We start from the raw sequence: 14159 nt of genomic DNA, 5'->3' as shown, positions 1-14159 counted from the left end.
ATGATCATGACATTGATCAGAGTTCTCAAGTCCTTTCAGTGTTGCTTTCCTAGATATTGTTGTGATCGTTGTGTTCCCTTGTGCTATAATTTATAAATGTTCACAATAGTTTATTTCAGCATTTTTCAAACGCTTTAAACCCAGTCTTAACTTGTCTCACATGGCTGGTTTGAACTTTGCTTTCTTTGAAATTAAATGGAAGCTTTTGCATCAAACATCTGTGATAAATGTATGATAACCTAGTCACATGTGGAACTAACATAGATATATGAGATTAAGAAACACTCTCCACTGAAAAAATGGTCAAGGATATGAACAGTTATTAAAAAGAATTACAGATTATATGACCATATGAAAGATTGCTTCGAATCACCAATAATAAGAGAATCATAAAAACAAGCTGAGGTTTCACTTCAAATCAAGAAAATTGGTAAAGATGACAAAAAGATGGCAGTAATCAATGTTGGAAAGATTATAGAAAGATAAACACAGTAATATACTACCGCAAGAGCAAGAATTGGTTTACCCATTCTGAGATACAGTTTAGAAGTGTGCTTTTTATAAAGCTGCTAAAATATCTATACTTTTTGCCCCAGAAATCCCTCTGCTAAGCAAATACCCTAAGGAGGTCAAAGAGAGAGAAAAAGGCCTCACGTACACCAAAATTTGAATAGCTACACTTTCTTTGGCAGAAAAAAATGGAAATGAATCCAGTGTCCATTGATTAAGGAAGCAAATTGTAGTAATGAATAGATAGAAAGAATCCAGTACCCTAAGAAATTAGAACTAGAAAGGATTCAAAGTGGTTTGAGAAGACATGATGCAGAGTCAGGAAAACAATATATATAGCGATTAAGGCAATGCAAAATGAAAAGAACAACAAAACAAAACTGAACACTGTAATTATAATGATCAAGCTTGGTCCCAAAAAGATACAAGAAAATGTGCTTCCCTCCCTTCTTTACAGAGGTGTACTATGGGGTAGAATATTGCATACATATACTGCCAGGCTTAGGTAATGTGTTGGTTAGTTTTGCTGAACTGTTTTCTTTTCTTTTTCCTTTTTATTCTTTGTTACAAAAGGTAGCTCAGTGAGTAGGAGAGGCCAGGGGGATCCATTCGGAAATGAAGCTGATATAATAACAAAAGATGTCAATAAAAAACTTAAACATTTTAAAAATATATGAGAAAATAAATGGAAGACCATCTCCGCATCAGCTGTGGAGGTGATGCAGAAGAAGATGGAACCTTGCCTAATGAAATCTTTATCCATTCCAAATCTCACTTTCATAGGGTTTCTAGCTCCAGTGAAGCTCAGTGGAACACAGTGCTCCTGGGGACTTTAGAAGACACTCTATGTAAAATGAGTGGGCTGAACTGGATCTTTCTTAGGTTCTGTCCAACTCAAAATGCTATAATCTTATTTTCTGAAATGAAAAACCAACCAGCTGCTCCTCCCCCCATCTCATCCTCGGTAAATAGGAGCCGCATCCTTTCCTGCGTTCCCGAGATGTACTCCCTTATAGTCACAGTATGTGACAGAGATGAGAGATTGGTACCTAGTAACCTTATCACAGAGCTCAGACTTAGATCCGATTCTTGTAATTTTAATAAATTCCATACGTGACCTTAGGCAACTCACTTAATCACTCAACCTGTTTTTTCATCTGCAAAATATTCATGCATTCACTCAGTAAGGATGCTGATTCTAACAACCCTCTGTTAAGCCCCCCCCCCTTTTAAATGCATGTTCATCTGTGCTATGTGCAGCTGCATTTGGAGCTGTTTGAGTTCTCGGAGGAGATGCCCATTCACCATGGAACACTGGCAGCCAAATGCTCGCTTAGCCCCCAAAGGAGCTTCAGAAGGGTGCAGCCAGGGGACAACTCGTGGTATAGGTGGGGAAGGGGAGGATGGGGGGCAGGGCTTCAGTTTATCTTCACCAGCCTTTCATGTCATGCTACGACTTCCAAGTGGGTGAGAAAATCATGTGGACACCTGCCACTTCATGGCCTCCTTATTTCATTCCATTTAACAAATGGAAAGCAAGGTTGAGAACAGACATGTGGGAACGAAAGGGAAAAATCAGGAGAAGCTTCCTCATTCCTTTCTTCCCTATCAAGGCCTGAGCAGCAGAATCATTCAAGTAGTGAAATAACGTAAAGGCATAACTGTCTATCCAATTTAGGAAAGAGGGGACAAGGGACCTCAGAATGGCCAGCCTTTGATTCTGTGATTGCTTTTGAAATAGGACCATTTCCTCTTCAACTTTTGGCTTGAAGCAATCAGGGATGGCCTCAACAATGGCAAATGAGGACCCTTACAGAGTCTGCTCTGTGTTCTGCTTACCTCTGACCCTCTTCCTTCCAGGACTCTGTAGTTCCATCCTTGAGCTTAACCACTTTAAGTTGTCAGGAGAAATTATCTTTGGTATATTGGGGCTAAATCTTGGTTCTGGCTCTTCAGGACTAAGATCTCAGAGGTCATTTAGTGCAGGGTCCTGGAGCTGGACTTGATTTTAAATTCTATCTCGAGCATTTACCAGCGTCACTTAACCTCTATGTTAACTTCTATACCTCAGTTTCTTCATCTATAAAAATGAGGGAATGTTGGATTGATTGGCCTCAGAAGTCTCTAGCTATAAATTGATGATCCTCATAATCCTATGATCTTAGAGGTGAGATAACAATTGTGTGTGTGTGTGTGTGTGTGTGTGTGTTTTGTGTGTAGAGGAGGAAATGGACTCACACAACAAATTAAGAGCAGAGAAGGATGAAAGACCAACTCTTCTGACTCTTAGTTCAGTGCTCTTCCCAATTTCATTGGTTTTCAACTTCATATTTTAAAAGAAAAAAAAAGGATTCATAAACACCCACATGATGACAGGTGTCCTGCTAATATCCCTTTATTTAGAAAACACATAATGGCAATACTTGGTACACATAATGATTTCACAGGTCCCTGGAAAAAATTCTGTAGCACCCACACACACACTAGGGGTCTCTTGCTTACAAGATTGGGAACCACTTCAGGGGCGGGGAAGGAGGGAGGAAGAGGGAGAGAAAGACGGAGAGAGAGAAGAGAGACAGAGACAGAGAAAGACAGAGACAGAGATAAAGAGAGAGACAGAGACAGACAGAGAGGCAGGGAGAGAGACAGAGACACAAAGATAGAGTACAAGAGAAAGAGAAAAAAAGTAATGCGTGTATGAGAGTATGTATGTATGTGTGATAGAAAGAGAGAATGTTTATAAAAAAGAGACTGTGTATATGTGTGTGTGTGTGTGTGTGTGTGTGTGTGTGTGTGTGTGTGTGAAAGAGAGAAAGGGAAAGAGAGTAAGAGAGAAAAGGAGACAGATAGAAAGAATATATATGAGAGAGAAAAAATGTGTGGAGACAAAGAGAAAAAAGGAATGTGTGTGATAGAGAGGGGGAGAGATAATGTGTATGTGTGTGAGAAAGAGAGAGGAAGAAAGTAAGAGAGAGAAAAAGAGAGAAACAGAGAGAAATCTACTAATAGAGTTGAGGTCCAATCCTGGATCTTCCATCTCCAAACCCAAAGTCCTTTTGTTCTGAGATGAAATGGAAAAAGCCTTTAAAAGACAAAACCATCGAAAACTAAAAATCCAAAGTGAATCCTGGAAGGGATCTCAGACCTCCTCGGGACCCTGGAGTGCTCTTTCCATCTCCAATCCCCAATGATGCCTCTGGCCTAAGGGCTGCAGCAGGGAACCCTCCCCAGCCCAGGTCAACCTACCCCTCCTGGGCCCAGCTCTAAGAGTCCAGAAGTTGAAATCTGCATCTTGCCAGCTTCCACCAAATGCTCCTAGCCCTGCCCTTGGGGGCCAAACAGAGCTGCTTGAATCCCTCTTCCATGTGACAACCTTTCAAGTATTGGATGGCAGCTCTCCCGGGCCCCTCTGGGTCTTCTATTCTTGAGGCTAAACATGCCTGGTTCCTGCAACCTATCTTCATAAGCAAACTTTAAAACCTTGAATAAATGTCAGGTATTATTACTATAATAATAGATGGTCTCAAGGCTTTTCACCATCCCAGCTGGATGCTCTGTGGATGTCCTCTTTAAACCAGGGGCTCAGAACTGAACTATTTTCACATTGGGTCTGAGCAGGGCAGGCCACAGCACACCCACCACCTCCTTCTTCCTGAAAGCTGCACCCCTCTGACTGTGGCCCAAGCTGCCATCGGCTTTTGGCTGCCTCACGCCCGCGCCGAGTGTGAACGTAAGGAGCCTTGGTAAAGGCTATGTCACCGTCAGAAAAACAAAACAAAATAACAGTTGTTTTGCACCCAAAGGGAAGGTTTGCTTTTGTGAGACAAAGAGGTAATGACGGCAAGAATCATCTCTCCCATTTTTAAAAGTTCACAAAGCACTTTGTACAGCCTATCCCGGGATGGTGTGAGTATAATTTCCCCCACTGGTATATGGGAAAACTGAGTTCAGACACATGAAAGTAGCAGATTCTTCTAATCGAAGGCTCAAGAAATTCAGAATTTCTTCAATCCATCTTCAGCTTTGAAGCCAGCAAAGATAGGGACTCAAATCTATAGACAGCACTTCAAAGTATAGATACTACCACTCCTATAGTACAGAATGAACCGAAGCCCAGGGATTGACTTGTTCACATAACGAATGTCAGAGGAATATGTAAATAGAGAGCTCCCCCGATTGCTGGGCTGGGGCTCTCTCTCCACTCTGCCATGTTCCCTATTTGTGTAGCCTACAGGTAGTTTCCATTTCCTTTCAAGCCTTTCTCTGTACCTTAGAGTAACATGGAGGTCACCTTGGGCTCTCAAAGGCATGCCAAGGGAACAAGGCTTCGAGAGCGCATCTGGCAATGGACTTTCTATTTGTCATGGGAAGGTCAACGTAGCTATGGGCATCCCAAGAAAGCTGGCTGCCAGGGGATGCATTTTTCTACTCATAGAAAATCCTGAAGAAGAAGGTTTGGAACAACTGCGATCTTGTGCTGGTGAGGGAAGTGTTCTTGCCATCGATGAAATCATGGATCTTAAAGTACTGAAGCATAAGCTTTTATGCAATGTTGGTCTGTTGTGGATTGGGTTTCTCAGCATCTTTCACTTAATATCCCTTGACCCCAAGTCTTGACTGAGTCTTTAACTAACTATGCGATCTGAAGCAAGACATTTTATTTATTTGGTTTGTTTTCTCGTGGATGGGCTGAACTGGAGTAATTCAATTTCAATTCAATAAACATTTATTAAGCACCTACTGTGTGCCAGGCACAGTGCTAAGCACTGGGGATACAAAAAGAGGCAAAAGGTAGTTCCTGCCCTCAAGGAACTTACAATCTAATGGAAGAGACATATGTAGACAAATATATACAAACTAAGGTATATACAGGATAAATAGGAAACGGGTAAAAGAGGGAAGGTACTGGAATTAAGAGAGGTTAGGAACAGTTCCTACTGTAGAAGGTAGGATTTCAGTTGGGAATTAAAGGAAGCTGGAAAGATCAGCAGTCAGAATGAAGGAGAATGAGTGTTCAGGCATAGGAGACAGCCAGAGAGAATTGCCTGGAGCCAAGAACTAGGTCTGAGGTTCTTAATCTGGAATCCATGAACTTGATTTTTAATAATTTGATAACTGTATTTTAATTGATTTCCTTTGCAAGCCTATATATTTCATTTCATGCATTTAAAAACATAATTCTGCTACAGGGTGCACAGATCTCCTGAGAAGACCAAAGGCATCCACCACACAAAGCAGGCTAGGAACTTCTAAACTAAATAACCCTTGAGGCGTCCTCCCATTCTATGATCTTAGCTTTGAAGATCATGGACAGTAGTGAATCATTCTCAAACCTCTGTTCTTTTACTCTTCTGATAAAGCTCTGATGAGCCATTTTCAGGAGGAAAATGGAGATGGGCAAGTTAGATGAATTCCTAGGGCTCACATAGAGAGGTAAAATCAGGGTTCCCATTGCTAAGACTCCATTATTGGCATTTTTGAATGTTTTCCAGTCGATGTCGAACCATGAGGCTCTACTGTATTGCCAAGTGAAGGCGAACCTCCCTATCCCCACGCTGTAACAAACAGAACTCCAAAGTCTAATAGATGGAGAGGAGCCACTGACCTCTTTGGCTGAATGCTCCCTTACCGATCTATAAAAAGAATGACTTTGGAGGCATCTCGGTGCCTCAGGTTTCTAACATTTTCTTCACATTTCTCAAAAGATGAGCTTTGGGGGTTGTTTTGTCATTAGCAATAAAGAGTTCCCACAAAAAGGGATGTTGGGTGAGTCACACGGCAAGGTTGATGGGCAACAGATAGATCATGTGCCCTACAGAAGGGATCCCACAGGAACCCAAACAACTGACCGGAAGGCCAAAAACTTTGGAGGATAAACAAATGCGCCAACGCTTCAGGTGGAAAAAAAATTAAGACCATAAGACCATTCATTCTGTAGAAGATGATCGATTCTATTCAGCAATCTACATTCATACACATGAATAAATAATTGAAGCATTTATTAAGCACTTACTATGTGCCTAGTACTATGGAAAACATTGGAAATACAAATACTGTATAAGCAAGCAAGACAATCCCTTCCTCAAGGATTTGACCTTCTGCTGGGAGAAGACAACACACTAGGGAAGCTGAAAAGGGAAGCATCCCTGTAGGGATGGCCAGGAAGCAGGATGAGGGCAAATGTTCACTTATCCGAGCCCAGGGTGGTCCCAGGGGGGCGGTCCAACATTCCTTTGGGGAAGAAGTGGAGATGAATGCATGAATGAATGAGTGAATTAATGCACACTTTTGGAGGAAGGAGAGTCTAGTGGTAGAACTGGCAACTGTTGTTCCCCAACGGCAGAAGGTTAAAAGCAACCGGTTGCACTAAATGTAACTGATAAGTGACAGATATAGCTTGATTTTTCTTTGTCCCTCTGGCATTCAGATATGATTCTGTTAAGTTGACTTTCTCCCCCACTGCAAAATCCAGAATCTGCAACCAGCTTTCAAAAAGATGGATGCATTATAATGTCTCACTCCTTCTCAGGCAGAAATGAAGGTGAAATACAAAGTGCTAGGAGCCTGGAATTGGTAAATTAACGCAACTATTGTTCCCTAAGATGACCTGCTCCCTCCAAATCTCCTGCTCTCTACTGGTGTCCCTGAGCTCAAGGGTGCAAAGTACATAATAGCAAATTAGGTACCTGGAAAATTGGGGCCCATGGAGCATTTTAGATACCTTTATATCTTGCCCCTGGTCTTTTGAAATGGCCTGTCTACAAAACAGGTGGGCTGTGCTATAACAAAAGAGCAAATGCTGTGCTTTCAGAAGAAGAAAAGGGCCAGGTATGTATAAGCAAAATTTATACAGCTGGGGTAAACCACTAACAACAGGACTAGAAGTCAAAGAGCAAAACATTGCGGTGGAAGAGTAGAGGGAGAGGGAGGGGAAGAGGAAAAAGAGCATCTGGAAAGGGAGAGAGAGGCGGGGAAGAAAGAGATAGAGGGAGATGGAGAGAGGGGGAGAGGAAGAGGCAAGAGGAAAGGGAGAAGGAAGAGAGGAGGAAAGGGAAGAGAGAGGGGAGGAAAGGAGAGGGAGAAGGAAGCAGAGAGAGAAACAGATCTGAAAAGAAAACTCAATAATTTCAAAAGGTAGGGGGAAAATTGAGAAAATCTGAGAATAACCAAAAAGGTAAGTAGAAAGCTTAACCGATAGCTCAAAAGGAAGCACCAGCAAAAGGCACAGGGACTAATTAAGGGGTCAGTCCCCAAGCTATTTGCAATAACTTTTTTTTTAATTCTCATTTTGAAGACAGGAAATAAGATCGATCCCTGTGAAAGAGAACTAGAGGCTTCTCAAAGTTGGCAGGGGGAACTTTTGGACAGTGGTGGTAGATATCGCCAAAATAATGAGATATGTCACGCTTGAGTGGTCACAGAGGCGGATGGTGACCAAGATGCCCGGGTGGAAAACTGTTTTTTCAGGGGGTGGCAGAAGTCCTGGTAGAAGCAGCTGGCACCCCTGGGAGAAGTGAGCCCAGTGAGCCTCAGAAAAGCAAAAAGAGCCCACCTAGCAGCAAGCAAGGCCAGCAGAATTCAGAAGAGGAGAAAGTGAAGGGTGAGGCATTTTCAGGGCTATTTTCTCAGTGGAAATGAGAAAGATGCACAGCTGCTCAGTGATGGAGTTTTGGCTTCCAAAGTACCAACAGTGCCCTTTCAAGGGAGCCAAATATAACCAAATATTGGCCCTTGATCCTAATGTCAGAGAAAGCATGTGCCAGAGTTCTTGTGGCTCTGGTAAGTGGTGCCTGGCACAGCTGAGGGCTTCGAGAAGCCATGCCAGCTTCGAGTCCTCTGCAGGACCAGAGTTTTCATTGCCGGTGAGCAGAGCTGGTTCGAAAATCATGTTAAGGTCATGGCTTTCCTCTGTCTCTGGATGTTCTGCTCACAGGCTTCAGACCGGGCCCTAGCCCACATTGTTGCTCTTGGAGGTGAAGGATGGGCATAGTAGGGCAAGAGAGCATGAGGATGCATTGATCCCAACCCTTTTCGGTTATTGTGAAAATAGCTCCAAAGATGTGTGCGGTGGCTCAGTAACACTATCTCTGGATCTATTATCACACGGACATCACTACAGTCCCCTAATTAGCAGCTGAAACACAAACGTATTTATTTTTCCAGAGTTGCAATTCTCTTTCTAAACGATTTGCCAAGGAAGGAATGGATAGCTTTTTAACATTTGTAATAGCTGGAAAGACCTATGATACTCTTCAACAAATAATGATCTGCCAAGTTACAGTCTGCTTTGGATTATATAGAGGATATAAATTGGGTGGGGTTCTTTTAAATTCTTAAAATAGAAGCATCCTTGTCCTAGGTACCACAAACTCCTGGGATGTCACCAAACCATCGGCCAATTGACATTTTGGATTGCTTCGGTGTCGCTGTGTGCACGGTAAGTCTGATAGAGCTGGCGCCCATGTGGACACGAACATTGATTAGTCTATCGAAGAACAATGGACTTTTCATGAGCTCTGCAAAATGCTTTCAATCTCATGCAACTATCAATTCTCTATCAGTCAATTCATTGTTCCTACTTCTTTTCAGCCAGAATGATTCTTTTTTTTTTCCCAAGGGCGAAAGTATGATTCTTCATATTGGCTCTTTGCTATTGGTTTTGGATGAATTTAGGGAGTTTTTATTTTACGGAGGTTCCCCGATAGGACACTGAATTCGGTCCCAGGGGGAACGTTGTGCATGACAGACCCTAGGATTTTGTGGCAACGCTGGAGTTAGCCCGAGGAAATCAATGGAAGCCATCACCCTAAGCCCGTCTGTGGAAGACCCTGCAGCTGCTTTTGAGATCGGTGGCAGCTATAAGTCAGGCAAGGGGGTGAGCAGGAGAAATAGCTCATGCTAGCTGGGAGGAAAAGAGCCATATAGTCAAACTGTGAGGAAGTGAGAATCTAGGCAGGAAAGAGGGCCAGCTTTCTTGCCTGGCCTGGGGTCTTTTTTTTCTAGTCTGAGCATTGGAAGGAGGCTGATGCTGAGAGCTGATGACACTGGCGGACTAGGAGGCAGCCCTGGAGGCTACATAGCAGAGCTCCTTAACCCCCATCGGGACCACGCAGAGATTGTTCATTTGGATGGAGAAAAAAGTTAGGTTTGTTTTTTTTTAACCTAACCTTTCATTTCCTCTGTAATCCTATGAATTTTATTTTATGCATTTAAAAAGCTGATGCTGAGAAGGGGCCCACAGGTTGGCACAAGGTGCTCATGACATAGAAAAGCTTAAGAACTTGGGTTGTGGGGGGGGGCCTTAAGACTGACCCAGTAGAGGAGGTCAGGAGAGCCCAAGAAGAGAACATGGATAGGTCAGCTGGAAAAAGACAACATAAGTTAAAGAGTAAGAATCTAGGGACTCGGGCCCCTTTATTAACTGTCTGAGAACTAGCCATAGTCTGTGTTACCATGGAGACAAAGAGCATCTCTGGATACAATGGGATTCAGAAGCTTCCTCACCTAAATTAGCATGTGGTAGATGAAAGAGGAAAACCTCAGGTGTATCTGTCTGCCACTGGATTCCCTCTCCTGCCTTCAATCCCATTTTCTCACACAGCTCCAGGATTCCCCCTCAACCAACTCCCCAAGGTAAAAAGGTGGGCGTGTCTCCCACCTCCAAACACTCAATACCCTTTGCTCTTCTAAACTAGGAATCCTCCCACCTTGGACTGGCAGAGGATCTGGCCTGTGGCCCTGCCAGGGATAGGGCAGAATCCTAGAAGAGGATACCCTGGTAAAAGGATCTTGGGGAATTGTGGAAGGGAAGCACCTGCTCTGTGCCAGGCACTGTGCAAATATTATCTCATTTGATTCCAGGAGGTAGGGTGCTATTATTACCCCCTTTTTCTGGTTGAGGAAACTCAAGCGAATAGGGATTAAGTAATTTACCCAGAATCACACAGGTAATAGTAGGTATCTGAGGCTGGAATAGAACTCAGATTTCTTGACTTCAGGCCCAGTGCTCTCTATACTGCACCACCTCGATGAGGGAATGGGGAAAGTACCATGTAATCTACATGGGAACACCTAGGTAATTGAGAAAACAGGAGCCATGAGAGGTCATTTGGATTAGGAAGAATCCCACAAACACCATGATTCATTAAGATACCACTACACATTTGTCAGATTGGCTAAAATGACAGGAAAAGATAATGACGAATGTTGGAGGGGATAGGGGAAAACTGGGACACAGATGCATTGGTGGTGGAGTTGTGAACGAATCCAACCATTCTGGAGAGCAATCTGGAATTATGCCCCAAAAGTTATCAAACTGGGCACACCCTTTGATCCAGCAGTGCTACTACTGGGCTTATATCCCAAAGAGATACTAACGAAGGGAAAGGGACCTGTATGTGCAAGAATGTTTGTGGCAGCCCTGTTTGTAGTGGCCAGAAACTGGAAAATGAATGGATGCCCATCAATTGGAGGATTGGTTGGGTAAATTGTGGTATATGAATGTTATGGAATATTATTGTTCTGTAAGAAACGACCAGCAGGATGAATACAGAGAGGACTGGCGAGACTTACATGAACTGATGAAATGAGCAGAACCAGGAGATCATTATATACTTCAACAACGATACTGTATGAGGATGTATTCTGATGGAAGTGGATTTCTTTGACAAAGAGAAGATCTAACCCAGTTTCAACTGATCAATGATGGACAGAATCAGCTACACCCAGAGAAGGAACACTGGGAAATGAATGTGAACTGTTTGCATTTTTTTTCTTCCCGGGTTATTTTTACCTTCTGAATCCAATTCTTCCTGTGCAACAAGAGAACTGTTGGGTGCTGCACACATAGATTGTATCTAGTATATACTGTGACGTATTTAACATGTATAGGACTGCTTGCCATCTGGGGGAGGGAGTGGAGGGAGGGAGGTAGGGAAAAAATCGGAACAGAAGTGAGTGCAAGGGATAATGTTGTAAAAAATTACTCATGCATATGTATTGTCAATAAAAAGTTATAATTATTTAAAAAAATATATCAATGCTGTAAAAAAAAAAGAAGAAGAAATGACCAGCAGATGATTTCAGAAAGGCCTGGAGAGATTTACATGAACTGATGCTGAGTGAAATGAGCAGGACCAGGAGATCATTATATATTTCAACAACAAGACTATATGATGATCAATTCTGATGGACGTGGCTCTTTTCAACAATGAGATGAACCAAATCAGTTCCATTTGTTCAATAATGAATAGAACCAGCTACACCCAGCGAAAGAACTCTGGGAAATGGTGTGAACCACTACATAGCATTTCGAGTCCCTCTGTTTTTGTCTGCTTGCATTTTTGATTTCCTTCACAGGTTAATTGTATACTATTTCAAAGTCCGATTCTTCTTGTGCAGCAAAATAACTGTATGGATACATATACATATATTGTATTTAACATATACTTTAACATATTTAACATGTATGGGTCTACCTGCCATCTGGGGGAGGGGGTGGGGGGAAGGAGGGGAAAAGTTGGAACACAAGGTTTTGCAAGGGTCAATGCTGAAAAATTACCCATGCATATATCTTATAAATAAAAAGTTATTAAAAAAAGAAAAAAAGAAATGAAGAAAAAAACACAATGCAAAGTAAACATGAAAAAAATAAAAGAAGAAAGAAGAAGCGAGGGTTGGGGAGAGGGGGAGATAGTAAGTTCAGCTTTGGACATGCTGACTTTAAAATGCCTTTGAGGTATCCAGTTTCATAGGCAGATGGATATGTGAGACCTGAGGTCAAGAGAAAGGTTACAGTTAGGCAAATAGATGTGGGAATCATCTGCATAGAGTTGATGATTGAATCCATAAGAGTTGAAGAGACAATCAAGTGTTTTAGTACAGGCATACCCCAGAGATATTATAGATTCAGTTCCAGACCACCACAATAAAGTGAATATTGCAATAAAGTGAGTCACACAAATGTCTTGGTTTCCCAGTGCATATAAAAGTTATGTTTACACTATTATAGCCTATTAAGTGTTCTATGGCATTACATCTAAAAACAATGTATATACCTTAATTAAAACACACTTTATTGCTAAAAAAAAAATGCTAACCATCATCTGAGCCTTCGTTGAGTTGTAATCTTTTTGCTGATGGAGGGCCTTGCCTCCATGGTGATGCTGATGGCTGCTGACTGCTCAGAGAGGTGGGTGCCAAAGGTTTGGATGACTGTGGCAATTTCTGAAAACAAAGCAACAATGAAGTTTGCCCATTGATTGACTCTTCCTTTCACCCGAATACTTTGAAGTCTTTATAGGGTTATTAATTGGTCTAACTTCAGTATTGTGTATATATGGGAATAAGGAAGACCAAAGGAGAAGGAGAGAGATGTGGGAGAAGCAGATTGAAGAACAAGTTAGAACACACCCATTTATCAATGAAGTTCTTCATCTTACATGGTGGGTTCCTGGTGCCCCAAAACAACTACAATGGTAATATCCAAGATCACCGATCACAGATCACTCTAATAGATGTAATAATATTGGGAAAGTTTGAAACATTATGAGAATCACCTAATTGTGACACAGACACATGAAAATGGCACCAATAGGCTTGCTCAAAACAGAGTTGCCACAAATCTTCAAGTTGTATTTTAAAAAAGCAATATCTGAGAAGTGAAATAAAGGGAAGGGCAATAAAATAAGGAATTCCTGCATAGAGGAAGAAGAGAAGAAGGCTTGAGACAGAATCCTGAGGGACCCGTATGGTTAGCAGATATACCTTGAGAAAGACAAGGAGCAGTTAGATAGGTAGGAGGAGAATCAAGAGAAAAGAGTGTCACTGAAACCTAGAGAGAGAAAAATATTGAGAGAGGTCAAGAACAAGGAGAATCAAGAAAATGATATTACATTTGGCAACTAAGAGAGAGGAACTTTAGAGGCTTAAGTTTTAATTGAATGATGAGGTCAGAATCCAGACCTCATTTAGATTTAAGAGAGAGGAGAAGTAGAAGCACTAATCAGACAGCTTTCTTGAGGAATTTACATTAGGCCCAATCAAGTGAGGGCTTTTTGAGGATAGGGATGCAATGGATATCTTTGTAAGCAGCTTTGAAGTCCTTTATATAAGTTGCTCTCTTTTGGATACTCATCAGTTTATTGATGTCTTGAATAAAATGTGATAGTCTGAATAGAATACAATGCTAGAATGGGGTTTGCGGATTATTACCCCCCTAGTCCTAGACCTCTGTGAATGCAACGTAAGATGGCATTTGCTTTTTTGGTGCCATATAACACAACTTGTGGTCCACTAAAACCCCAAGCTCTTTTTCAGATTAATTGCTGACTTTTTTTTCTCTCCCAATTTGTCCTTATGACGCCAGACTTGTGAATCCAAGCATAAGACTTTACATATATTCTAGCAGAGTGTCATCTTATCAGATTTAGCCCAATGCTCTAGCCTGATTTTTGGCTCCTGTGTCTGTCATTTAAAATATCAGCTCACCTCCACTCCACCGGCTTTGAGACACCTGCAAGTTTGATAAGCGTGCCATCTCTCCATTTATCCTAAGCATTGATAAAAATGTAAAAAAAAAAAAAAGCACAGAGCTAAGAAGAGATCTCTGGAGTAATACAGGAAAGATCTCCTTCCAAGGTGACATTAAA

This window comes from Sarcophilus harrisii, chromosome X, assembly GCF_902635505.1.
Source record: "Sarcophilus harrisii chromosome X, mSarHar1.11, whole genome shotgun sequence".
In the NCBI taxonomy this organism is placed as follows: domain Eukaryota; kingdom Metazoa; phylum Chordata; class Mammalia; order Dasyuromorphia; family Dasyuridae; genus Sarcophilus; species Sarcophilus harrisii.
This window is presented reverse-complemented; position numbering follows the sequence as displayed.